Genomic DNA, 24,274 nt, shown 5'->3' with positions numbered 1-24,274 from the left:
CATCGCTACCAGTGGCGCCCTCCAGCACGACACTGCCACACCCCGCACAGGCCCTCCGCTGGACACCAGGGACAAGATGCATCCCCCGCAGAAAGGCTGCACGCGCCCAGCGAATGACAGGAGGTGCAACGAGCAACAGTGCGTCTCACACACGCGGCGGTGCGCCCGCTAATTCGGTCGTCGGTCTGCTGGGACGCCGGGCGCGCCCCCCGCGCCGTCCGCGAGGAACTGGCTGTTGCAGAAGGAAGTGCTTTCGTCAAATGCGGCGGAAAACTAACATTTTGTGTGTTGGGAGAGAAGCCGAACGCGAATTCTGCCGTGCTCCTACCTTGCACGAGTGCCAACGGCCATACCATGATGAATACACCGGTTCTCGTCCGATCACCGAAGTTAAGCATCATTGGGCCCGGTTAGTACTTGGATGGGTGACCGCCTGGGAAACCCGGGTGCTGTTGGCTCCCTTCCTTTTCTTTTTGTTTTGTTATTATGTCGCTACCCCTGCCAGCCCAATTTTCAAACTACCTTTCTGTTGTGACAAAGATGCTTCCTTAAGCCTTTTAAACTACTGTAATGGTACGAAAATGCAGTAATTAACTCAGTTTGAGGGAGAATGTGCTAACCAAGTTTGCCAAGAAGACTTTGAAAACGACGAAACAGTACGAATCGGCAGTTGATTTCTGAAATACGTCACCGCCTATTTTTGTGTAAAGTTCCAAATTTGATTTGTAATCACGAATTTATTCCTTAGTCGTCTCGTCTCGTCCCGCAGACGTTTGTCGTGCTTGCGCTGTCATATGGACCACGACCCGAGCGGCAGCGAGCGGCAGTCGAGCAAAGTCGGGACAAGTCGCGACGGGGACAGGGATAGGAATGGCGCGAATGCACTGCAAACTACGCAGACACCTGGTGTGAGGCGAGGCGAGGAAGCCCACATCGCTACCAGTGGCGCCCTCCAGCACGACACTGCCACACCCCGCACAGGCCCTCCGCTGGACACCAGGGACAAGATGCGTCCCCCGCAGAAAGGCTGCACGCGCCCAGCGAATGACAGGAGGTGCAACGAGCAACAGTGCGTCTCACACACGCGGCGGTGCGCCCGCTAATTCGGCCGTCGGTCTGCTGGGACGCCGGGCGCGCCCCCCGCGCCGTCCGCGAGGAACTGGCTGTTGCAGAAGGAAGTGCTTTCGTCAAATGCGGCGGAAAACTAACATTTTGTGTGTTGGGAGAGAAGCCGAACGCGAATTCTGCCGTGCTCCTACCTTGCACGAGTGCCAACGGCCATACCATTGTGAATACACCGGTTCTCGTCCGATCACCAAAGTTAAGCATTATTGGGCCCGGTAAGTACTTGGATGGGTGACCGCCTGGGAAACCCGGGTGCTGTTGGCTCCCTTCCTTTTCTTTTTGTTTTGTTATTATGTCGCTACCCCTGCCAGCCCAATTTTCAAACTACCTTTCTGTTGTGACAAAGATGCTTCCTTAAGCCTTTTAAACTACTGTAATGGTACGAAAATGCAGTAATTAACTCAGTTTGAGGGAGAATGTGCTAACCAAGTTTGCCAAGAAGACTTTGAAAACGACGAAACAGTACGAATCGGCAGTTGATTTCTGAAATACGTCACCGCCTATTTTTGTGTAAAGTTCCAAATTTGATTTGTAATCACGAATTTATTCCTTAGTCGTCTCGTCTCGTCCCGCAGACGTTTGTCGTGCTTGCGCTGTCATATGGACCACGACCCGAGCGGCAGCGAGCGGCAGTCGAGCAAAGTCGGGACAAGTCGGGACGGGGACAGGGATAGGAATGGCGCGAATGCACTGCAAACTACGCAGACACCTGGTGTGAGGCGAGGCGAGGAAGCCCACATCGCTACCAGTGGCGCCCTCCAGCACGACACTGCCACACCCCGCACAGGCCCTCCGCTGGACACCAGGGACAAGATGCATCCCCCGCAGAAAGGCTGCACGCGCCCAGCGAATGACAGGAGGTGCAACGAGCAACAGTGCGTCTCACACACGCGGCGGTGCGCCCGCTAATTCGGTCGTCGGTCTGCTGGGACGCCGGGCGCGCCCCCCGCGCCGTCCGCGAGGAACTGGCTGTTGCAGAAGGAAGTGCTTTCGTCAAATGCGGCGGAAAACTAACATTTTGTGTGTTGGGAGAGAAGCCGAACGCGAATTCTGCCGTGCTCCTACCTTGCACGAGTGCCAACGGCCATACCATGATGAATACACCGGTTCTCGTCCGATCACCGAAGTTAAGCATCATTGGGCCCGGTTAGTACTTGGATGGGTGACCGCCTGGGAAACCCGGGTGCTGTTGGCTCCCTTCCTTTTCTTTTTGTTTTGTTATTATGTCGCTACCCCTGCCAGCCCAATTTTCAAACTACCTTTCTGTTGTGACAAAGATGCTTCCTTAAGCCTTTTAAACTACTGTAATGGTACGAAAATGCAGTAATTAACTCAGTTTGAGGGAGAATGTGCTAACCAAGTTTGCCAAGAAGACTTTGAAAACGACGAAACAGTACGAATCGGCAGTTGATTTCTGAAATACGTCACCGCCTATTTTTGTGTAAAGTTCCAAATTTGATTTGTAATCACGAATTTATTCCTTAGTCGTCTCGTCTCGTCCCGCAGACGTTTGTCGTGCTTGCGCTGTCATATGGACCACGACCCGAGCGGCAGCGAGCGGCAGTCGAGCAAAGTCGGGACAAGTCGGGACGGGGACAGGGATAGGAATGGCGCGAATGCACTGCAAACTACGCAGACACCTGGTGTGAGGCGAGGCGAGGAAGCCCACATCGCTACCAGTGGCGCCCTCCAGCACGACACTGCCACACCCCGCACAGGCCCTCCGCTGGACACCAGGGACAAGATGCATCCCCCGCAGAAAGGCTGCACGCGCCCAGCGAATGACAGGAGGTGCAACGAGCAACAGTGCGTCTCACACACGCGGCGGTGCGCCCGCTAATTCGGTCGTCGGTCTGCTGGGACGCCGGGCGCGCCCCCCGCGCCGTCCGCGAGGAACTGGCTGTTGCAGAAGGAAGTGCTTTCGTCAAATGCGGCGGAAAACTAACATTTTGTGTGTTGGGAGAGAAGCCGAACGCGAATTCTGCCGTGCTCCTACCTTGCACGAGTGCCAACGGCCATACCATGATGAATACACCGGTTCTCGTCCGATCACCGAAGTTAAGCATCATTGGGCCCGGTTAGTACTTGGATGGGTGACCGCCTGGGAAACCCGGGTGCTGTTGGCTCCCTTCCTTTTCTTTTTGTTTTGTTATTATGTCGCTACCCCTGCCAGCCCAATTTTCAAACTACCTTTCTGTTGTGACAAAGATGCTTCCTTAAGCCTTTTAAACTACTGTAATGGTACGAAAATGCAGTAATTAACTCAGTTTGAGGGAGAATGTGCTAACCAAGTTTGCCAAGAAGACTTTGAAAACGACGAAACAGTACGAATCGGCAGTTGATTTCTGAAATACGTCACCGCCTATTTTTGTGTAAAGTTCCAAATTTGATTTGTAATCACGAATTTATTCCTTAGTCGTCTCGTCTCGTCCCGCAGACGTTTGTCGTGCTTGCGCTGTCATATGGACCACGACCCGAGCGGCAGCGAGCGGCAGTCGAGCAAAGTCGGGACAAGTCGGGACGGGGACAGGGATAGGAATGGCGCGAATGCACTGCAAACTACGCAGACACCTGGTGTGAGGCGAGGCGAGGAAGCCCACATCGCTACCAGTGGCGCCCTCCAGCACGACACTGCCACACCCCGCACAGGCCCTCCGCTGGACACCAGGGACAAGATGCATCCCCCGCAGAAAGGCTGCACGCGCCCAGCGAATGACAGGAGGTGCAACGAGCAACAGTGCGTCTCACACACGCGGCGGTGCGCCCGCTAATTCGGTCGTCGGTCTGCTGGGACGCCGGGCGCGCCCCCCGCGCCGTCCGCGAGGAACTGGCTGTTGCAGAAGGAAGTGCTTTCGTCAAATGCGGCGGAAAACTAACATTTTGTGTGTTGGGAGAGAAGCCGAACGCGAATTCTGCCGTGCTCCTACCTTGCACGAGTGCCAACGGCCATACCATGATGAATACACCGGTTCTCGTCCGATCACCGAAGTTAAGCATCATTGGGCCCGGTTAGTACTTGGATGGGTGACCGCCTGGGAAACCCGGGTGCTGTTGGCTCCCTTCCTTTTCTTTTTGTTTTGTTATTATGTCGCTACCCCTGCCAGCCCAATTTTCAAACTACCTTTCTGTTGTGACAAAGATGCTTCCTTAAGCCTTTTAAACTACTGTAATGGTACGAAAATGCAGTAATTAACTCAGTTTGAGGGAGAATGTGCTAACCAAGTTTGCCAAGAAGACTTTGAAAACGACGAAACAGTACGAATCGGCAGTTGATTTCTGAAATACGTCACCGCCTATTTTTGTGTAAAGTTCCAAATTTGATTTGTAATCACGAATTTATTCCTTAGTCGTCTCGTCTCGTCCCGCAGACGTTTGTCGTGCTTGCGCTGTCATATGGACCACGACCCGAGCGGCAGCGAGCGGCAGTCGAGCAAAGTCGGGACAAGTCGCGACGGGGACAGGGATAGGAATGGCGCGAATGCACTGCAAACTACGCAGACACCTGGTGTGAGGCGAGGCGAGGAAGCCCACATCGCTACCAGTGGCGCCCTCCAGCACGACACTGCCACACCCCGCACAGGCCCTCCGCTGGACACCAGGGACAAGATGCGTCCCCCGCAGAAAGGCTGCACGCGCCCAGCGAATGACAGGAGGTGCAACGAGCAACAGTGCGTCTCACACACGCGGCGGTGCGCCCGCTAATTCGGCCGTCGGTCTGCTGGGACGCCGGGCGCGCCCCCCGCGCCGTCCGCGAGGAACTGGCTGTTGCAGAAGGAAGTGCTTTCGTCAAATGCGGCGGAAAACTAACATTTTGTGTGTTGGGAGAGAAGCCGAACGCGAATTCTGCCGTGCTCCTACCTTGCACGAGTGCCAACGGCCATACCATTGTGAATACACCGGTTCTCGTCCGATCACCGAAGTTAAGCATTATTGGGCCCGGTAAGTACTTGGATGGGTGACCGCCTGGGAAACCCGGGTGCTGTTGGCTCCCTTCCTTTTCTTTTTGTTTTGTTATTATGTCGCTACCCCTGCCAGCCCAATTTTCAAACTACCTTTCTGTTGTGACAAAGATGCTTCCTTAAGCCTTTTAAACTACTGTAATGGTACGAAAATGCAGTAATTAACTCAGTTTGAGGGAGAATGTGCTAACCAAGTTTGCCAAGAAGACTTTGAAAACGACGAAACAGTACGAATCGGCAGTTGATTTCTGAAATACGTCACCGCCTATTTTTGTGTAAAGTTCCAAATTTGATTTGTAATCACGAATTTATTCCTTAGTCGTCTCGTCTCGTCCCGCAGACGTTTGTCGTGCTTGCGCTGTCATATGGACCACGACCCGAGCGGCAGCGAGCGGCAGTCGAGCAAAGTCGGGACAAGTCGCGACGGGGACAGGGATAGGAATGGCGCGAATGCACTGCAAACTACGCAGACACCTGGTGTGAGGCGAGGCGAGGAAGCCCACATCGCTACCAGTGGCGCCCTCCAGCACGACACTGCCACACCCCGCACAGGCCCTCCGCTGGACACCAGGGACAAGATGCGTCCCCCGCAGAAAGGCTGCACGCGCCCAGCGAATGACAGGAGGTGCAACGAGCAACAGTGCGTCTCACACACGCGGCGGTGCGCCCGCTAATTCGGCCGTCGGTCTGCTGGGACGCCGGGCGCGCCCCCCGCGCCGTCCGCGAGGAACTGGCTGTTGCAGAAGGAAGTGCTTTCGTCAAATGCGGCGGAAAACTAACATTTTGTGTGTTGGGAGAGAAGCCGAACGCGAATTCTGCCGTGCTCCTACCTTGCACGAGTGCCAACGGCCATACCATTGTGAATACACCGGTTCTCGTCCGATCACCAAAGTTAAGCATTATTGGGCCCGGTAAGTACTTGGATGGGTGACCGCCTGGGAAACCCGGGTGCTGTTGGCTCCCTTCCTTTTCTTTTTGTTTTGTTATTATGTCGCTACCCCTGCCAGCCCAATTTTCAAACTACCTTTCTGTTGTGACAAAGATGCTTCCTTAAGCCTTTTAAACTACTGTAATGGTACGAAAATGCAGTAATTAACTCAGTTTGAGGGAGAATGTGCTAACCAAGTTTGCCAAGAAGACTTTGAAAACGACGAAACAGTACGAATCGGCAGTTGATTTCTGAAATACGTCACCGCCTATTTTTGTGTAAAGTTCCAAATTTGATTTGTAATCACGAATTTATTCCTTAGTCGTCTCGTCTCGTCCCGCAGACGTTTGTCGTGCTTGCGCTGTCATATGGACCACGACCCGAGCGGCAGCGAGCGGCAGTCGAGCAAAGTCGGGACAAGTCGGGACGGGGACAGGGATAGGAATGGCGCGAATGCACTGCAAACTACGCAGACACCTGGTGTGAGGCGAGGCGAGGAAGCCCACATCGCTACCAGTGGCGCCCTCCAGCACGACACTGCCACACCCCGCACAGGCCCTCCGCTGGACACCAGGGACAAGATGCATCCCCCGCAGAAAGGCTGCACGCGCCCAGCGAATGACAGGAGGTGCAACGAGCAACAGTGCGTCTCACACACGCGGCGGTGCGCCCGCTAATTCGGTCGTCGGTCTGCTGGGACGCCGGGCGCGCCCCCCGCGCCGTCCGCGAGGAACTGGCTGTTGCAGAAGGAAGTGCTTTCGTCAAATGCGGCGGAAAACTAACATTTTGTGTGTTGGGAGAGAAGCCGAACGCGAATTCTGCCGTGCTCCTACCTTGCACGAGTGCCAACGGCCATACCATGATGAATACACCGGTTCTCGTCCGATCACCGAAGTTAAGCATCATTGGGCCCGGTTAGTACTTGGATGGGTGACCGCCTGGGAAACCCGGGTGCTGTTGGCTCCCTTCCTTTTCTTTTTGTTTTGTTATTATGTCGCTACCCCTGCCAGCCCAATTTTCAAACTACCTTTCTGTTGTGACAAAGATGCTTCCTTAAGCCTTTTAAACTACTGTAATGGTACGAAAATGCAGTAATTAACTCAGTTTGAGGGAGAATGTGCTAACCAAGTTTGCCAAGAAGACTTTGAAAACGACGAAACAGTACGAATCGGCAGTTGATTTCTGAAATACGTCACCGCCTATTTTTGTGTAAAGTTCCAAATTTGATTTGTAATCACGAATTTATTCCTTAGTCGTCTCGTCTCGTCCCGCAGACGTTTGTCGTGCTTGCGCTGTCATATGGACCACGACCCGAGCGGCAGCGAGCGGCAGTCGAGCAAAGTCGGGACAAGTCGGGACGGGGACAGGGATAGGAATGGCGCGAATGCACTGCAAACTACGCAGACACCTGGTGTGAGGCGAGGCGAGGAAGCCCACATCGCTACCAGTGGCGCCCTCCAGCACGACACTGCCACACCCCGCACAGGCCCTCCGCTGGACACCAGGGACAAGATGCATCCCCCGCAGAAAGGCTGCACGCGCCCAGCGAATGACAGGAGGTGCAACGAGCAACAGTGCGTCTCACACACGCGGCGGTGCGCCCGCTAATTCGGTCGTCGGTCTGCTGGGACGCCGGGCGCGCCCCCCGCGCCGTCCGCGAGGAACTGGCTGTTGCAGAAGGAAGTGCTTTCGTCAAATGCGGCGGAAAACTAACATTTTGTGTGTTGGGAGAGAAGCCGAACGCGAATTCTGCCGTGCTCCTACCTTGCACGAGTGCCAACGGCCATACCATGATGAATACACCGGTTCTCGTCCGATCACCGAAGTTAAGCATCATTGGGCCCGGTTAGTACTTGGATGGGTGACCGCCTGGGAAACCCGGGTGCTGTTGGCTCCCTTCCTTTTCTTTTTGTTTTGTTATTATGTCGCTACCCCTGCCAGCCCAATTTTCAAACTACCTTTCTGTTGTGACAAAGATGCTTCCTTAAGCCTTTTAAACTACTGTAATGGTACGAAAATGCAGTAATTAACTCAGTTTGAGGGAGAATGTGCTAACCAAGTTTGCCAAGAAGACTTTGAAAACGACGAAACAGTACGAATCGGCAGTTGATTTCTGAAATACGTCACCGCCTATTTTTGTGTAAAGTTCCAAATTTGATTTGTAATCACGAATTTATTCCTTAGTCGTCTCGTCTCGTCCCGCAGACGTTTGTCGTGCTTGCGCTGTCATATGGACCACGACCCGAGCGGCAGCGAGCGGCAGTCGAGCAAAGTCGGGACAAGTCGCGACGGGGACAGGGATAGGAATGGCGCGAATGCACTGCAAACTACGCAGACACCTGGTGTGAGGCGAGGCGAGGAAGCCCACATCGCTACCAGTGGCGCCCTCCAGCACGACACTGCCACACCCCGCACAGGCCCTCCGCTGGACACCAGGGACAAGATGCGTCCCCCGCAGAAAGGCTGCACGCGCCCAGCGAATGACAGGAGGTGCAACGAGCAACAGTGCGTCTCACACACGCGGCGGTGCGCCCGCTAATTCGGCCGTCGGTCTGCTGGGACGCCGGGCGCGCCCCCCGCGCCGTCCGCGAGGAACTGGCTGTTGCAGAAGGAAGTGCTTTCGTCAAATGCGGCGGAAAACTAACATTTTGTGTGTTGGGAGAGAAGCCGAACGCGAATTCTGCCGTGCTCCTACCTTGCACGAGTGCCAACGGCCATACCATTGTGAATACACCGGTTCTCGTCCGATCACCAAAGTTAAGCATTATTGGGCCCGGTAAGTACTTGGATGGGTGACCGCCTGGGAAACCCGGGTGCTGTTGGCTCCCTTCCTTTTCTTTTTGTTTTGTTATTATGTCGCTACCCCTGCCAGCCCAATTTTCAAACTACCTTTCTGTTGTGACAAAGATGCTTCCTTAAGCCTTTTAAACTACTGTAATGGTACGAAAATGCAGTAATTAACTCAGTTTGAGGGAGAATGTGCTAACCAAGTTTGCCAAGAAGACTTTGAAAACGACGAAACAGTACGAATCGGCAGTTGATTTCTGAAATACGTCACCGCCTATTTTTGTGTAAAGTTCCAAATTTGATTTGTAATCACGAATTTATTCCTTAGTCGTCTCGTCTCGTCCCGCAGACGTTTGTCGTGCTTGCGCTGTCATATGGACCACGACCCGAGCGGCAGCGAGCGGCAGTCGAGCAAAGTCGGGACAAGTCGGGACGGGGACAGGGATAGGAATGGCGCGAATGCACTGCAAACTACGCAGACACCTGGTGTGAGGCGAGGCGAGGAAGCCCACATCGCTACCAGTGGCGCCCTCCAGCACGACACTGCCACACCCCGCACAGGCCCTCCGCTGGACACCAGGGACAAGATGCATCCCCCGCAGAAAGGCTGCACGCGCCCAGCGAATGACAGGAGGTGCAACGAGCAACAGTGCGTCTCACACACGCGGCGGTGCGCCCGCTAATTCGGTCGTCGGTCTGCTGGGACGCCGGGCGCGCCCCCCGCGCCGTCCGCGAGGAACTGGCTGTTGCAGAAGGAAGTGCTTTCGTCAAATGCGGCGGAAAACTAACATTTTGTGTGTTGGGAGAGAAGCCGAACGCGAATTCTGCCGTGCTCCTACCTTGCACGAGTGCCAACGGCCATACCATGATGAATACACCGGTTCTCGTCCGATCACCGAAGTTAAGCATCATTGGGCCCGGTTAGTACTTGGATGGGTGACCGCCTGGGAAACCCGGGTGCTGTTGGCTCCCTTCCTTTTCTTTTTGTTTTGTTATTATGTCGCTACCCCTGCCAGCCCAATTTTCAAACTACCTTTCTGTTGTGACAAAGATGCTTCCTTAAGCCTTTTAAACTACTGTAATGGTACGAAAATGCAGTAATTAACTCAGTTTGAGGGAGAATGTGCTAACCAAGTTTGCCAAGAAGACTTTGAAAACGACGAAACAGTACGAATCGGCAGTTGATTTCTGAAATACGTCACCGCCTATTTTTGTGTAAAGTTCCAAATTTGATTTGTAATCACGAATTTATTCCTTAGTCGTCTCGTCTCGTCCCGCAGACGTTTGTCGTGCTTGCGCTGTCATATGGACCACGACCCGAGCGGCAGCGAGCGGCAGTCGAGCAAAGTCGGGACAAGTCGCGACGGGGACAGGGATAGGAATGGCGCGAATGCACTGCAAACTACGCAGACACCTGGTGTGAGGCGAGGCGAGGAAGCCCACATCGCTACCAGTGGCGCCCTCCAGCACGACACTGCCACACCCCGCACAGGCCCTCCGCTGGACACCAGGGACAAGATGCGTCCCCCGCAGAAAGGCTGCACGCGCCCAGCGAATGACAGGAGGTGCAACGAGCAACAGTGCGTCTCACACACGCGGCGGTGCGCCCGCTAATTCGGCCGTCGGTCTGCTGGGACGCCGGGCGCGCCCCCCGCGCCGTCCGCGAGGAACTGGCTGTTGCAGAAGGAAGTGCTTTCGTCAAATGCGGCGGAAAACTAACATTTTGTGTGTTGGGAGAGAAGCCGAACGCGAATTCTGCCGTGCTCCTACCTTGCACGAGTGCCAACGGCCATACCATTGTGAATACACCGGTTCTCGTCCGATCACCAAAGTTAAGCATTATTGGGCCCGGTAAGTACTTGGATGGGTGACCGCCTGGGAAACCCGGGTGCTGTTGGCTCCCTTCCTTTTCTTTTTGTTTTGTTATTATGTCGCTACCCCTGCCAGCCCAATTTTCAAACTACCTTTCTGTTGTGACAAAGATGCTTCCTTAAGCCTTTTAAACTACTGTAATGGTACGAAAATGCAGTAATTAACTCAGTTTGAGGGAGAATGTGCTAACCAAGTTTGCCAAGAAGACTTTGAAAACGACGAAACAGTACGAATCGGCAGTTGATTTCTGAAATACGTCACCGCCTATTTTTGTGTAAAGTTCCAAATTTGATTTGTAATCACGAATTTATTCCTTAGTCGTCTCGTCTCGTCCCGCAGACGTTTGTCGTGCTTGCGCTGTCATATGGACCACGACCCGAGCGGCAGCGAGCGGCAGTCGAGCAAAGTCGGGACAAGTCGGGACGGGGACAGGGATAGGAATGGCGCGAATGCACTGCAAACTACGCAGACACCTGGTGTGAGGCGAGGCGAGGAAGCCCACATCGCTACCAGTGGCGCCCTCCAGCACGACACTGCCACACCCCGCACAGGCCCTCCGCTGGACACCAGGGACAAGATGCATCCCCCGCAGAAAGGCTGCACGCGCCCAGCGAATGACAGGAGGTGCAACGAGCAACAGTGCGTCTCACACACGCGGCGGTGCGCCCGCTAATTCGGTCGTCGGTCTGCTGGGACGCCGGGCGCGCCCCCCGCGCCGTCCGCGAGGAACTGGCTGTTGCAGAAGGAAGTGCTTTCGTCAAATGCGGCGGAAAACTAACATTTTGTGTGTTGGGAGAGAAGCCGAACGCGAATTCTGCCGTGCTCCTACCTTGCACGAGTGCCAACGGCCATACCATGATGAATACACCGGTTCTCGTCCGATCACCGAAGTTAAGCATCATTGGGCCCGGTTAGTACTTGGATGGGTGACCGCCTGGGAAACCCGGGTGCTGTTGGCTCCCTTCCTTTTCTTTTTGTTTTGTTATTATGTCGCTACCCCTGCCAGCCCAATTTTCAAACTACCTTTCTGTTGTGACAAAGATGCTTCCTTAAGCCTTTTAAACTACTGTAATGGTACGAAAATGCAGTAATTAACTCAGTTTGAGGGAGAATGTGCTAACCAAGTTTGCCAAGAAGACTTTGAAAACGACGAAACAGTACGAATCGGCAGTTGATTTCTGAAATACGTCACCGCCTATTTTTGTGTAAAGTTCCAAATTTGATTTGTAATCACGAATTTATTCCTTAGTCGTCTCGTCTCGTCCCGCAGACGTTTGTCGTGCTTGCGCTGTCATATGGACCACGACCCGAGCGGCAGCGAGCGGCAGTCGAGCAAAGTCGGGACAAGTCGGGACGGGGACAGGGATAGGAATGGCGCGAATGCACTGCAAACTACGCAGACACCTGGTGTGAGGCGAGGCGAGGAAGCCCACATCGCTACCAGTGGCGCCCTCCAGCACGACACTGCCACACCCCGCACAGGCCCTCCGCTGGACACCAGGGACAAGATGCATCCCCCGCAGAAAGGCTGCACGCGCCCAGCGAATGACAGGAGGTGCAACGAGCAACAGTGCGTCTCACACACGCGGCGGTGCGCCCGCTAATTCGGTCGTCGGTCTGCTGGGACGCCGGGCGCGCCCCCCGCGCCGTCCGCGAGGAACTGGCTGTTGCAGAAGGAAGTGCTTTCGTCAAATGCGGCGGAAAACTAACATTTTGTGTGTTGGGAGAGAAGCCGAACGCGAATTCTGCCGTGCTCCTACCTTGCACGAGTGCCAACGGCCATACCATGATGAATACACCGGTTCTCGTCCGATCACCGAAGTTAAGCATCATTGGGCCCGGTTAGTACTTGGATGGGTGACCGCCTGGGAAACCCGGGTGCTGTTGGCTCCCTTCCTTTTCTTTTTGGTTTGTTATTATGTCGCTACCCCTGCCAGCCCAATTTTCAAACTACCTTTCTGTTGTGACAAAGATGCTTCCTTAAGCCTTTTAAACTACTGTAATGGTACGAAAATGCAGTAATTAACTCAGTTTGAGGGAGAATGTGCTAACCAAGTTTGCCAAGAAGACTTTGAAAACGACGAAACAGTACGAATCGGCAGTTGATTTCTGAAATACGTCACCGCCTATTTTTGTGTAAAGTTCCAAATTTGATTTGTAATCACGAATTTATTCCTTAGTCGTCTCGTCTCGTCCCGCAGACGTTTGTCGTGCTTGCGCTGTCATATGGACCACGACCCGAGCGGCAGCGAGCGGCAGTCGAGCAAAGTCGGGACAAGTCGGGACGGGGACAGGGATAGGAATGGCGCGAATGCACTGCAAACTACGCAGACACCTGGTGTGAGGCGAGGCGAGGAAGCCCACATCGCTACCAGTGGCGCCCTCCAGCACGACACTGCCACACCCCGCACAGGCCCTCCGCTGGACACCAGGGACAAGATGCATCCCCCGCAGAAAGGCTGCACGCGCCCAGCGAATGACAGGAGGTGCAACGAGCAACAGTGCGTCTCACACACGCGGCGGTGCGCCCGCTAATTCGGTCGTCGGTCTGCTGGGACGCCGGGCGCGCCCCCCGCGCCGTCCGCGAGGAACTGGCTGTTGCAGAAGGAAGTGCTTTCGTCAAATGCGGCGGAAAACTAACATTTTGTGTGTTGGGAGAGAAGCCGAACGCGAATTCTGCCGTGCTCCTACCTTGCACGAGTGCCAACGGCCATACCATGATGAATACACCGGTTCTCGTCCGATCACCGAAGTTAAGCATCATTGGGCCCGGTTAGTACTTGGATGGGTGACCGCCTGGGAAACCCGGGTGCTGTTGGCTCCCTTCCTTTTCTTTTTGTTTTGTTATTATGTCGCTACCCCTGCCAGCCCAATTTTCAAACTACCTTTCTGTTGTGACAAAGATGCTTCCTTAAGCCTTTTAAACTACTGTAATGGTACGAAAATGCAGTAATTAACTCAGTTTGAGGGAGAATGTGCTAACCAAGTTTGCCAAGAAGACTTTGAAAACGACGAAACAGTACGAATCGGCAGTTGATTTCTGAAATACGTCACCGCCTATTTTTGTGTAAAGTTCCAAATTTGATTTGTAATCACGAATTTATTCCTTAGTCGTCTCGTCTCGTCCCGCAGACGTTTGTCGTGCTTGCGCTGTCATATGGACCACGACCCGAGCGGCAGCGAGCGGCAGTCGAGCAAAGTCGGGACAAGTCGGGACGGGGACAGGGATAGGAATGGCGCGAATGCACTGCAAACTACGCAGACACCTGGTGTGAGGCGAGGCGAGGAAGCCCACATCGCTACCAGTGGCGCCCTCCAGCACGACACTGCCACACCCCGCACAGGCCCTCCGCTGGACACCAGGGACAAGATGCGTCCCCCGCAGAAAGGCTGCACGCGCCCAGCGAATGACAGGAGGTGCAACGAGCAACAGTGCGTCTCACACACGCGGCGGTGCGCCCGCTAATTCGGCCGTCGGTCTGCTGGGACGCCGGGCGCGCCCCCCGCGCCGTCCGCGAGGAACTGGCTGTTGCAGAAGGAAGTGCTTTCGTCAAATGCGGCGGAAAACTAACATTTTGTGTGTTGGGAGAGAAGCCGAACGCGAATTCTGCCGTGCTCCTACCTTGCACGAGTGCCAACGGCCATACCATTGTGAATACACCGGTTCTCGTCCGATCACCGAAGTTAAGCATTATTGGGCCCGGTAAGTACTTGGATGGGTGACCGCCTGGGAAACCCGGGTGCTGTTGGCTCCCTTCCTTTTCTTTTTGTTTTGTTATTATGTCGCTACCCCTGCCAGCCCAATTTTCAAACTACCTTTCTGTTGTGACAAAGATGCTTCCTTAAGCCTTTTAAACTACTGTAATGGTACGAAAATGCAGTAATTAACTCAGTTTGAGGGAGAATGTGCTAACCAAGTTTGCCAAGAAGACTTTGAAAACGACGAAACAGTACGAATCGGCAGTTGATTTCTGAAATACGTCACCGCCTATTTTTGTGTAAAGTTCCAAATTTGATTTGTAATCACGAATTTATTCCTTAGTCGTCTCGTCTCGTCCCGCAGACGTTTGTCGTGCTTGCGCTGTCATATGGACCACGACCCGAGCGGCAGCGAGCGGCAGTCGAGCAAAGTCGGGACAAGTCGGGACGGGGACAGGGATAGGAATGGCGCGAATGCACTGCAAACTACGCAGACACCTGGTGTGAGGCGAGGCGAGGAAGCCCACATCGCTACCAGTGGCGCCCTCCAGCACGACACTGCCACACCCCGCACAGGCCCTCCGCTGGACACCAGGGACAAGATGCATCCCCCGCAGAAAGGCTGCACGCGCCCAGCGAATGACAGGAGGTGCAACGAGCAACAGTGCGTCTCACACACGCGGCGGTGCGCCCGCTAATTCGGTCGTCGGTCTGCTGGGACGCCGGGCGCGCCCCCCGCGCCGTCCGCGAGGAACTGGCTGTTGCAGAAGGAAGTGCTTTCGTCAAATGCGGCGGAAAACTAACATTTTGTGTGTTGGGAGAGAAGCCGAACGCGAATTCTGTCGTGCTCCTACCTTGCACGAGTGCCAACGGCCATACCATGATGAATACACCGGTTCTCGTCCGATCACCGAAGTTAAGCATCATTGGGCCCGGTTAGTACTTGGATGGGTGACCGCCTGGGAAACCCGGGTGCTGTTGGCTCCCTTCCTTTTCTTTTTGTTTTGTTATTATGTCGCTACCCCTGCCAGCCCAATTTTCAAACTACCTTTCTGTTGTGACAAAGATGCTTCCTTAAGCCTTTTAAACTACTGTAATGGTACGAAAATGCAGTAATTAACTCAGTTTGAGGGAGAATGTGCTAACCAAGTTTGCCAAGAAGACTTTGAAAACGACGAAACAGTACGAATCGGCAGTTGATTTCTGAAATACGTCACCGCCTATTTTTGTGTAAAGTTCCAAATTTGATTTGTAATCACGAATTTATTCCTTAGTCGTCTCGTCTCGTCCCGCAGACGTTTGTCGTGCTTGCGCTGTCATATGGACCACGACCCGAGCGGCAGCGAGCGGCAGTCGAGCAAAGTCGGGACAAGTCGGGACGGGGACAGGGATAGGAATGGCGCGAATGCACTGCAAACTACGCAGACACCTGGTGTGAGGCGAGGCGAGGAAGCCCACATCGCTACCAGTGGCGCCCTCCAGCACGACACTGCCACACCCCGCACAGGCCCTCCGCTGGACACCAGGGACAAGATGCATCCCCCGCAGAAAGGCTGCACGCTCCCAGCGAATGACAGGAGGTGCAACGAGCAACAGTGCGTCTCACACACGCGGCGGTGCGCCCGCTAATTCGGTCGTCGGTCTGCTGGGACGCCGGGCGCGCCCCCCGCGCCGTCCGCGAGGAACTGGCTGTTGCAGAAGGAAGTGCTTTCGTCAAATGCGGCGGAAAACTAACATTTTGTGTGTTGGGAGAGAAGCCGAACGCGAATTCTGTCGTGCTCCTACCTTGCACGAGTGCCAACGGCCATACCATGATGAATACACCGGTTCTCGTCCGATCACCGAAGTTAAGCATCATTGGGCCCGGTTAGTACTTGGATGGGTGACCGCCTGGGAAACCCGGGTGCTGTTGGCTCCCTTCCTTTTCTTTTTGTTTTGTTATTATGTCGCTACCCCTGCCAGCCCAATTTTCAAACTACCTTTCTGTTGTGACAAAGATGCTTCCTTAAGCCTTTTAAACTACTGTAATGGTACGAAAATGCAGTAATTAACTCAGTTTGAGGGAGAATGTGCTAACCAAGTTTGCCAAGAAGACTTTGAAAACGACGAAACAGTACGAATCGGCAGTTGATTTCTGAAATACGTCACCGCCTATTTTTGTGTAAAGTTCCAAATTTGATTTGTAATCACGAATTTATTCCTTAGTCGTCTCGTCTCGTCCCGCAGACGTTTGTCGTGCTTGCGCTGTCATATGGACCACGACCCGAGCGGCAGCGAGCGGCAGTCGAGCAAAGTCGGGACAAGTCGGGACGGGGACAGGGATAGGAATGGCGCGAATGCACTGCAAACTACGCAGACACCTGGTGTGAGGCGAGGCGAGGCGAGGCGAGGCGAGGCGAGGAAGCCCACATCGCTACCAGTGGCGCCCTCCAGCACGACACTGCCACACCCCGCACAGGCCCTCCGCTGGACACCAGGGACAAGATGCATCCCCCGCAGAAAGGCTGCACGCGCCCAGCGAATGACAGGAGGTGCAACGAGCAACAGTGCGTCTCACACACGCGGCGGTGCGCCCGCTAATTCGGTCGTCGGTCTGCTGGGACGCCGGGCGCGCCCCCCGCGCCGTCCGCGAGGAACTGGCTGTTGCAGAAGGAAGTGCTTTCGTCAAATGCGGCGGAAAACTAACATTTTGTGTGTTGGGAGAGAAGCCGAACGCGAATTCTGCCGTGCTCCTACCTTGCACGAGTGCCAACGGCCATACCATGATGAATACACCGGTTCTCGTCCGATCACCGAAGTTAAGCATCATTGGGCCCGGTTAGTACTTGGATGGGTGACCGCCTGGGAAACCCGGGTGCTGTTGGCTCCCTTCCTTTTCTTTTTGTTTTGTTATTATGTCGCTACCCCTGCCAGCCCAATTTTCAAACTACCTTTCTGTTGTGACAAAGATGCTTCCTTAAGCCTTTTAAACTACTGTAATGGTACGAAAATGCAGTAATTAACTCAGTTTGAGGGAGAATGTGCTAACCAAGTTTGCCAAGAAGACTTTGAAAACGACGAAACAGTACGAATCGGCAGTTGATTTCTGAAATACGTCACCGCCTATTTTTGTGTAAAGTTCCAAATTTGATTTGTAATCACGAATTTATTCCTTAGTCGTCTCGTCTCGTCCCGCAGACGTTTGTCGTGCTTGCGCTGTCATATGGACCACGACCCGAGCGGCAGCGAGCGGCAGTCGAGCAAAGTCGGGACAAGTCGGGACGGGGACAGGGATAGGAATGGCGCGAATGCACTGCAAACTACGCAGACACCTGGTGTGAGGCGAGGCGAGGCGAGGCGAGGCGAGGCGAGGAAGCCCACATCGCTACCAGTGGCGCCCTCCAGCACGACACTGCCACACCCCGCACAGGCCCTCCGCTGGACACCAGGGACAAGATGCGTCCCCCGCAGAAAGGCTGCACGCGCCCAGCGAATGACAGGAGGTGCAACGAGCAACAGTGCGTCTCACACACGCGGCGGTGCGCCCGCTAATTCGGCCGTCGGTCTGCTGGGACGCCGGGCGCGCCCCCCGCGCCGTCCGCGAGGAACTGGCTGTTGCAGAAGGAAGTGCTTTCGTCAAATGCGGCGGAAAACTAACATTTTGTGTGTTGGGAGAGAAGCCGAACGCGAATTCTGCCGTGCTCCTACCTTGCACGAGTGCCAACGGCCATACCATTGTGAATACACCGGTTCTCGTCCGATCACCGAAGTTAAGCATTATTGGGCCCGGTAAGTACTTGGATGGGTGACCGCCTGGGAAACCCGGGTGCTGTTGGCTCCCTTCCTTTTCTTTTTGTTTTGTTATTATGTCGCTACCCCTGCCAGCCCAATTTTCAAACTACCTTTCTGTTGTGACAAAGATGCTTCCTTAAGCCTTTTAAACTACTGTAATGGTACGAAAATGCAGTAATTAACTCAGTTTGAGGGAGAATGTGCTAACCAAGTTTGCCAAGAAGACTTTGAAAACGACGAAACAGTACGAATCGGCAGTTGATTTCTGAAATACGTCACCGCCTATTTTTGTGTAAAGTTCCAAATTTGATTTGTAATCACGAATTTATTCCTTAGTCGTCTCGTCTCGTCCCGCAGACGTTTGTCGTGCTTGCGCTGTCATATGGACCACGACCCGAGCGGCAGCGAGCGGCAGTCGAGCAAAGTCGGGACAAGTCGGGACGGGGACAGGGATAGGAATGGCGCGAATGCACTGCAAACTACGCAGACACCTGGTGTGAGGCGAGGCGAGGAAGCCCACATCGCTACCAGTGGCGCCCTCCAGCACGACACTGCCACACCCCGCACAGGCCCTCCGCTGGACACCAGGGACAAGATGCATCCCCCGCAGAAAGGCTGCACGCGCCCAGCGAATGACAGGAGGTGCAACGAGCAACAGTGCGTCTCACACACGCGGCGGTGCGCCCGCTAATTCGGTCGTCGGTCTGCTGGGACGCCGGGCGCGCCCCCCGCGCCGTCCGCGAGGAACTGGCTGTTGCAGAAGGAAGTGCTTTCGTCAAATGCGGCGGAAAACTAACATTTTGTGTGTTGGGAGAGAAGCCGAACGCGAATTCTGCCGTGCTCCTACCTTGCACGAGTGCCAACGGCCATACCATGATGAATACACCGGTTCTCGTCCGATCACCGAAGTTAAGCATCATTGGGCCCGGTTAGTACTTGGATGGGTGACCGCCTGGGAAACCCGGGTGCTGTTGGCTCCCTTCCTTTTCTTTTTGTTTTGTTATTATGTCGCTACCCCTGCCAGCCCAATTTTCAAACTACCTTTCTGTTGTGACAAAGATGCTTCCTTAAGCCTTTTAAACTACTGTAATGGTACGAAAATGCAGTAATTAACTCAGTTTGAGGGAGAATGTGCTAACCAAGTTTGCCAAGAAGACTTTGAAAACGACGAAACAGTACGAATCGGCAGTTGATTTCTGAAATACGTCACCGCCTATTTTTGTGTAAAGTTCCAAATTTGATTTGTAATCACGAATTTATTCCTTAGTCGTCTCGTCTCGTCCCGCAGACGTTTGTCGTGCTTGCGCTGTCATATGGACCACGACCCGAGCGGCAGCGAGCGGCAGTCGAGCAAAGTCGGGACAAGTCGGGACGGGGACAGGGATAGGAATGGCGCGAATGCACTGCAAACTACGCAGACACCTGGTGTGAGGCGAGGCGAGGCGAGGCGAGGCGAGGCGAGGAAGCCCACATCGCTACCAGTGGCGCCCTCCAGCACGACACTGCCACACCCCGCACAGGCCCTCCGCTGGACACCAGGGACAAGATGCGTCCCCCGCAGAAAGGCTGCACGCGCCCAGCGAATGACAGGAGGTGCAACGAGCAACAGTGCGTCTCACACACGCGGCGGTGCGCCCGCTAATTCGGCCGTCGGTCTGCTGGGACGCCGGGCGCGCCCCCCGCGCCGTCCGCGAGGAACTGGCTGTTGCAGAAGGAAGTGCTTTCGTCAAATGCGGCGGAAAACTAACATTTTGTGTGTTGGGAGAGAAGCCGAACGCGAATTCTGCCGTGCTCCTACCTTGCACGAGTGCCAACGGCCATACCATTGTGAATACACCGGTTCTCGTCCGATCACCGAAGTTAAGCATTATTGGGCCCGGTAAGTACTTGGATGGGTGACCGCCTGGGAAACCCGGGTGCTGTTGGCTCCCTTCCTTTTCTTTTTGTTTTGTTATTATGTCGCTACCCCTGCCAGCCCAATTTTCAAACTACCTTTCTGTTGTGACAAAGATGCTTCCTTAAGCCTTTTAAACTACTGTAATGGTACGAAAATGCAGTAATTAACTCAGTTTGAGGGAGAATGTGCTAACCAAGTTTGCCAAGAAGACTTTGAAAACGACGAAACAGTACGAATCGGCAGTTGATTTCTGAAATACGTCACCGCCTATTTTTGTGTAAAGTTCCAAATTTGATTTGTAATCACGAATTTATTCCTTAGTCGTCTCGTCTCGTCCCGCAGACGTTTGTCGTGCTTGCGCTGTCATATGGACCACGACCCGAGCGGCAGCGAGCGGCAGTCGAGCAAAGTCGGGACAAGTCGGGACGGGGACAGGGATAGGAATGGCGCGAATGCACTGCAAACTACGCAGACACCTGGTGTGAGGCGAGGCGAGGAAGCCCACATCGCTACCAGTGGCGCCCTCCAGCACGACACTGCCACACCCCGCACAGGCCCTCCGCTGGACACCAGGGACAAGATGCATCCCCCGCAGAAAGGCTGCACGCGCCCAGCGAATGACAGGAGGTGCAACGAGCAACAGTGCGTCTCACACACGCGGCGGTGCGCCCGCTAATTCGGTCGTCGGTCTGCTGGGACGCCGGGCGCGCCCCCCGCGCCGTCCGCGAGGAACTGGCTGTTGCAGAAGGAAGTGCTTTCGTCAAATGCGGCGGAAAACTAACATTTTGTGTGTTGGGAGAGAAGCCGAACGCGAATTCTGCCGTGCTCCTACCTTGCACGAGTGCCAACGGCCATACCATGATGAATACACCGGTTCTCGTCCGATCACCGAAGTTAAGCATCATTGGGCCCGGTTAGTACTTGGATGGGTGACCGCCTGGGAAACCCGGGTGCTGTTGGCTCCCTTCCTTTTCTTTTTGTTTTGTTATTATGTCGCTACCCCTGCCAGCCCAATTTTCAAACTACCTTTCTGTTGTGACAAAGATGCTTCCTTAAGCCTTTTAAACTACTGTAATGGTACGAAAATGCAGTAATTAACTCAGTTTGAGGGAGAATGTGCTAACCAAGTTTGCCAAGAAGACTTTGAAAACGACGAAACAGTACGAATCGGCAGTTGATTTCTGAAATACGTCACCGCCTATTTTTGTGTAAAGTTCCAAATTTGATTTGTAATCACGAATTTATTCCTTAGTCGTCTCGTCTCGTCCCGCAGACGTTTGTCGTGCTTGCGCTGTCATATGGACCACGACCCGAGCGGCAGCGAGCGGCAGTCGAGCAAAGTCGGGACAAGTCGGGACGGGGACAGGGATAGGAATGGCGCGAATGCACTGCAAACTACGCAGACACCTGGTGTGAGGCGAGGCGAGGAAGCCCACATCGCTACCAGTGGCGCCCTCCAGCACGACACTGCCACACCCCGCACAGGCCCTCCGCTGGACACCAGGGACAAGATGCATCCCCCGCAGAAAGGCTGCACGCGCCCAGCGAATGACAGGAGGTGCAACGAGCAACAGTGCGTCTCACACACGCGGCGGTGCGCCCGCTAATTCGGTCGTCGGTCTGCTGGGACGCCGGGCGCGCCCCCCGCGCCGTCCGCGAGGAACTGGCTGTTGCAGAAGGAAGTGCTTTCGTCAAATGCGGCGGAAAACTAACATTTTGTGTGTTGGGAGAGAAGCCGAACGCGAATTCTGCCGTGCTCCTACCTTGCACGAGTGCCAACGGCCATACCATGATGAATACACCGGTTCTCGTCCGATCACCGAAGTTAAGCATCATTGGGCCCGGTTAGTACTTGGATGGGTGACCGCCTGGGAAACCCGGGTGCTGTTGGCTCCCTTCCTTTTCTTTTTGGTTTGTTATTATGTCGCTACCCCTGCCAGCCCAATTTTCAAACTACCTTTCTGTTGTGACAAAGATGCTTCCTTAAGCCTTTTAAACTACTGTAATGGTACGAAAATGCAGTAATTAACTCAGTTTGAGGGAGAATGTGCTAACCAAGTTTGCCAAGAAGACTTTGAAAACGACGAAACAGTACGAATCGGCAGTTGATTTCTGAAATACGTCACCGCCTATTTTTGTGTAAAGTTCCAAATTTGATTTGTAATCACGAATTTATTCCTTAGTCGTCTCGTCTCGTCCCGCAGACGTTTGTCGTGCTTGCGCTGTCATATGGACCACGACCCGAGCGGCAGCGAGCGGCAGTCGAGCAAAGTCGGGACAAGTCGGGACGGGGACAGGGATAGGAATGGCGCGAATGCACTGCAAACTACGCAGACACCTGGTGTGAGGCGAGGCGAGGAAGCCCACATCGCTACCAGTGGCGCCCTCCAGCACGACACTGCCACACCCCGCACAGGCCCTCCGCTGGACACCAGGGACAAGATGCATCCCCCGCAGAAAGGCTGCACGCGCCCAGCGAATGACAGGAGGTGCAACGAGCAACAGTGCGTCTCACACACGCGGCGGTGCGCCCGCTAATTCGGTCGTCGGTCTGCTGGGACGCCGGGCGCGCCCCCCGCGCCGTCCGCGAGGAACTGGCTGTTGCAGAAGGAAGTGCTTTCGTCAAATGCGGCGGAAAACTAACATTTTGTGTGTTGGGAGAGAAGCCGAACGCGAATTCTGCCGTGCTCCTACCTTGCACGAGTGCCAACGGCCATACCATGATGAATACACCGGTTCTCGTCCGATCACCGAAGTTAAGCATCATTGGGCCCGGTTAGTACTTGGATGGGTGACCGCCTGGGAAACCCGGGTGCTGTTGGCTCCCTTCCTTTTCTTTTTGGTTTGTTATTATGTCGCTACCCCTGCCAGCCCAATTTTCAAACTACCTTTCTGTTGTGACAAAGATGCTTCCTTAAGCCTTTTAAACTACTGTAATGGTACGAAAATGCAGTAATTAACTCAGTTTGAGGGAGAATGTGCTAACCAAGTTTGCCAAGAAGACTTTGAAAACGACGAAACAGTACGAATCGGCAGTTGATTTCTGAAATACGTCACCGCCTATTTTTGTGTAAAGTTCCAAATTTGATTTGTAATCACGAATTTATTCCTTAGTCGTCTCGTCTCGTCCCGCAGACGTTTGTCGTGCTTGCGCTGTCATATGGACCACGACCCGAGCGGCAGCGAGCGGCAGTCGAGCAAAGTCGGGACAAGTCGGGACGGGGACAGGGATAGGAATGGCGCGAATGCACTGCAAACTACGCAGACACCTGGTGTGAGGCGAGGCGAGGAAGCCCACATCGCTACCAGTGGCGCCCTCCAGCACGACACTGCCACACCCCGCACAGGCCCTCCGCTGGACACCAGGGACAAGATGCATCCCCCGCAGAAAGGCTGCACGCGCCCAGCGAATGACAGGAGGTGCAACGAGCAACAGTGCGTCTCACACACGCGGCGGTGCGCCCGCTAATTCGGTCGTCGGTCTGCTGGGACGCCGGGCGCGCCCCCCGCGCCGTCCGCGAGGAACTGGCTGTTGCAGAAGGAAGTGCTTTCGTCAAATGCGGCGGAAAACTAACATTTTGTGTGTTGGGAGAGAAGCCGAACGCGAATTCTGCCGTGCTCCTACCTTGCACGAGTGCCAACGGCCATACCATGATGAATACACCGGTTCTCGTCCGATCACCGAAGTTAAGCATCATTGGGCCCGGTTAGTACTTGGATGGGTGACCGCCTGGGAAACCCGGGTGCTGTTGGCTCCCTTCCTTTTCTTTTTGTTTTGTTATTATGTCGCTACCCCTGCCAGCCCAATTTTCAAACTACCTTTCTGTTGTGACAAAGATGCTTCCTTAAGCCTTTTAAACTACTGTAATGGTACGAAAATGCAGTAATTAACTCAGTTTGAGGGAGAATGTGCTAACCAAGTTTGCCAAGAAGACTTTGAAAACGACGAAACAGTACGAATCGGCAGTTGATTTCTGAAATACGTCACCGCCTATTTTTGTGTAAAGTTCCAAATTTGATTTGTAATCACGAATTTATTCCTTAGTCGTCTCGTCTCGTCCCGCAGACGTTTGTCGTGCTTGCGCTGTCATATGGACCACGACCCGAGCGGCAGCGAGCGGCAGTCGAGCAAAGTCGGGACAAGTCGGGACGGGGACAGGGATAGGAATGGCGCGAATGCACTGCAAACTACGCAGACACCTGGTGTGAGGCGAGGCGAGGAAGCCCACATCGCTA

At 54.2% G+C, this 24,274-nt stretch overlaps 26 non-coding genes across 26 annotated transcripts; all 26 read left to right on the top strand.

The window, feature by feature from the left end:
• The first annotated feature begins 339 nt into the window (after window positions 1–339).
• Window positions 340–458, top strand: LOC124570437. The gene has a single exon (XR_006971696.1). It is a non-coding gene; the product is annotated as a 5S ribosomal RNA (ribosomal RNA).
• An 812-nt stretch (window positions 459–1,270) lies between these two features.
• LOC124570447 lies at window positions 1,271–1,389 on the top strand. Its single transcript, XR_006971705.1, has one exon. It is a non-coding gene; the product is annotated as a 5S ribosomal RNA (ribosomal RNA).
• Window positions 1,390–2,201: 812 nt separating this feature from the next.
• Window positions 2,202–2,320, top strand: LOC124570436. The gene has a single exon (XR_006971695.1). It is a non-coding gene; the product is annotated as a 5S ribosomal RNA (ribosomal RNA).
• Window positions 2,321–3,132: 812 nt separating this feature from the next.
• Window positions 3,133–3,251, top strand: LOC124570435. The gene has a single exon (XR_006971694.1). It is a non-coding gene; the product is annotated as a 5S ribosomal RNA (ribosomal RNA).
• An 812-nt stretch (window positions 3,252–4,063) lies between these two features.
• Window positions 4,064–4,182, top strand: LOC124570433. The gene has a single exon (XR_006971692.1). It is a non-coding gene; the product is annotated as a 5S ribosomal RNA (ribosomal RNA).
• Window positions 4,183–4,994: 812 nt separating this feature from the next.
• On the top strand, window positions 4,995–5,113 carry LOC124570442. The gene has a single exon (XR_006971700.1). It is a non-coding gene; the product is annotated as a 5S ribosomal RNA (ribosomal RNA).
• Window positions 5,114–5,925: 812 nt separating this feature from the next.
• On the top strand, window positions 5,926–6,044 carry LOC124570445. The gene has a single exon (XR_006971703.1). It is a non-coding gene; the product is annotated as a 5S ribosomal RNA (ribosomal RNA).
• Window positions 6,045–6,856: 812 nt separating this feature from the next.
• On the top strand, window positions 6,857–6,975 carry LOC124570432. The gene has a single exon (XR_006971691.1). It is a non-coding gene; the product is annotated as a 5S ribosomal RNA (ribosomal RNA).
• An 812-nt stretch (window positions 6,976–7,787) lies between these two features.
• LOC124570431 lies at window positions 7,788–7,906 on the top strand. Its single transcript, XR_006971690.1, has one exon. It is a non-coding gene; the product is annotated as a 5S ribosomal RNA (ribosomal RNA).
• An 812-nt stretch (window positions 7,907–8,718) lies between these two features.
• Window positions 8,719–8,837, top strand: LOC124570444. Its single transcript, XR_006971702.1, has one exon. It is a non-coding gene; the product is annotated as a 5S ribosomal RNA (ribosomal RNA).
• Window positions 8,838–9,649: 812 nt separating this feature from the next.
• LOC124570430 lies at window positions 9,650–9,768 on the top strand. Its single transcript, XR_006971689.1, has one exon. It is a non-coding gene; the product is annotated as a 5S ribosomal RNA (ribosomal RNA).
• Window positions 9,769–10,580: 812 nt separating this feature from the next.
• Window positions 10,581–10,699, top strand: LOC124570443. The gene has a single exon (XR_006971701.1). It is a non-coding gene; the product is annotated as a 5S ribosomal RNA (ribosomal RNA).
• An 812-nt stretch (window positions 10,700–11,511) lies between these two features.
• Window positions 11,512–11,630, top strand: LOC124570429. Its single transcript, XR_006971688.1, has one exon. It is a non-coding gene; the product is annotated as a 5S ribosomal RNA (ribosomal RNA).
• An 812-nt stretch (window positions 11,631–12,442) lies between these two features.
• Window positions 12,443–12,561, top strand: LOC124570427. The gene has a single exon (XR_006971687.1). It is a non-coding gene; the product is annotated as a 5S ribosomal RNA (ribosomal RNA).
• An 812-nt stretch (window positions 12,562–13,373) lies between these two features.
• LOC124570426 lies at window positions 13,374–13,492 on the top strand. Its single transcript, XR_006971686.1, has one exon. It is a non-coding gene; the product is annotated as a 5S ribosomal RNA (ribosomal RNA).
• Window positions 13,493–14,304: 812 nt separating this feature from the next.
• Window positions 14,305–14,423, top strand: LOC124570441. The gene has a single exon (XR_006971699.1). It is a non-coding gene; the product is annotated as a 5S ribosomal RNA (ribosomal RNA).
• Window positions 14,424–15,235: 812 nt separating this feature from the next.
• LOC124570425 lies at window positions 15,236–15,354 on the top strand. The gene has a single exon (XR_006971685.1). It is a non-coding gene; the product is annotated as a 5S ribosomal RNA (ribosomal RNA).
• An 812-nt stretch (window positions 15,355–16,166) lies between these two features.
• LOC124570424 lies at window positions 16,167–16,285 on the top strand. Its single transcript, XR_006971684.1, has one exon. It is a non-coding gene; the product is annotated as a 5S ribosomal RNA (ribosomal RNA).
• An 832-nt stretch (window positions 16,286–17,117) lies between these two features.
• LOC124570423 lies at window positions 17,118–17,236 on the top strand. Its single transcript, XR_006971683.1, has one exon. It is a non-coding gene; the product is annotated as a 5S ribosomal RNA (ribosomal RNA).
• Window positions 17,237–18,068: 832 nt separating this feature from the next.
• Window positions 18,069–18,187, top strand: LOC124570440. Its single transcript, XR_006971698.1, has one exon. It is a non-coding gene; the product is annotated as a 5S ribosomal RNA (ribosomal RNA).
• Window positions 18,188–18,999: 812 nt separating this feature from the next.
• On the top strand, window positions 19,000–19,118 carry LOC124570449. Its single transcript, XR_006971707.1, has one exon. It is a non-coding gene; the product is annotated as a 5S ribosomal RNA (ribosomal RNA).
• Window positions 19,119–19,950: 832 nt separating this feature from the next.
• LOC124570438 lies at window positions 19,951–20,069 on the top strand. The gene has a single exon (XR_006971697.1). It is a non-coding gene; the product is annotated as a 5S ribosomal RNA (ribosomal RNA).
• Window positions 20,070–20,881: 812 nt separating this feature from the next.
• Window positions 20,882–21,000, top strand: LOC124570448. Its single transcript, XR_006971706.1, has one exon. It is a non-coding gene; the product is annotated as a 5S ribosomal RNA (ribosomal RNA).
• An 812-nt stretch (window positions 21,001–21,812) lies between these two features.
• Window positions 21,813–21,931, top strand: LOC124570446. The gene has a single exon (XR_006971704.1). It is a non-coding gene; the product is annotated as a 5S ribosomal RNA (ribosomal RNA).
• Window positions 21,932–22,743: 812 nt separating this feature from the next.
• LOC124570434 lies at window positions 22,744–22,862 on the top strand. Its single transcript, XR_006971693.1, has one exon. It is a non-coding gene; the product is annotated as a 5S ribosomal RNA (ribosomal RNA).
• Window positions 22,863–23,674: 812 nt separating this feature from the next.
• Window positions 23,675–23,793, top strand: LOC124570422. The gene has a single exon (XR_006971682.1). It is a non-coding gene; the product is annotated as a 5S ribosomal RNA (ribosomal RNA).
• Window positions 23,794–24,274: the final 481 nt, after the last annotated feature.

The sequence above is a fragment of the Schistocerca americana genome, unplaced genomic scaffold (assembly GCF_021461395.2).
Source record: "Schistocerca americana isolate TAMUIC-IGC-003095 unplaced genomic scaffold, iqSchAmer2.1 HiC_scaffold_1641, whole genome shotgun sequence".
NCBI classification, from domain to species: domain Eukaryota; kingdom Metazoa; phylum Arthropoda; class Insecta; order Orthoptera; family Acrididae; genus Schistocerca; species Schistocerca americana.
Note: the sequence above shows the minus strand (reverse complement) of the source record. Positions and strands in the feature narration are given on the sequence as shown.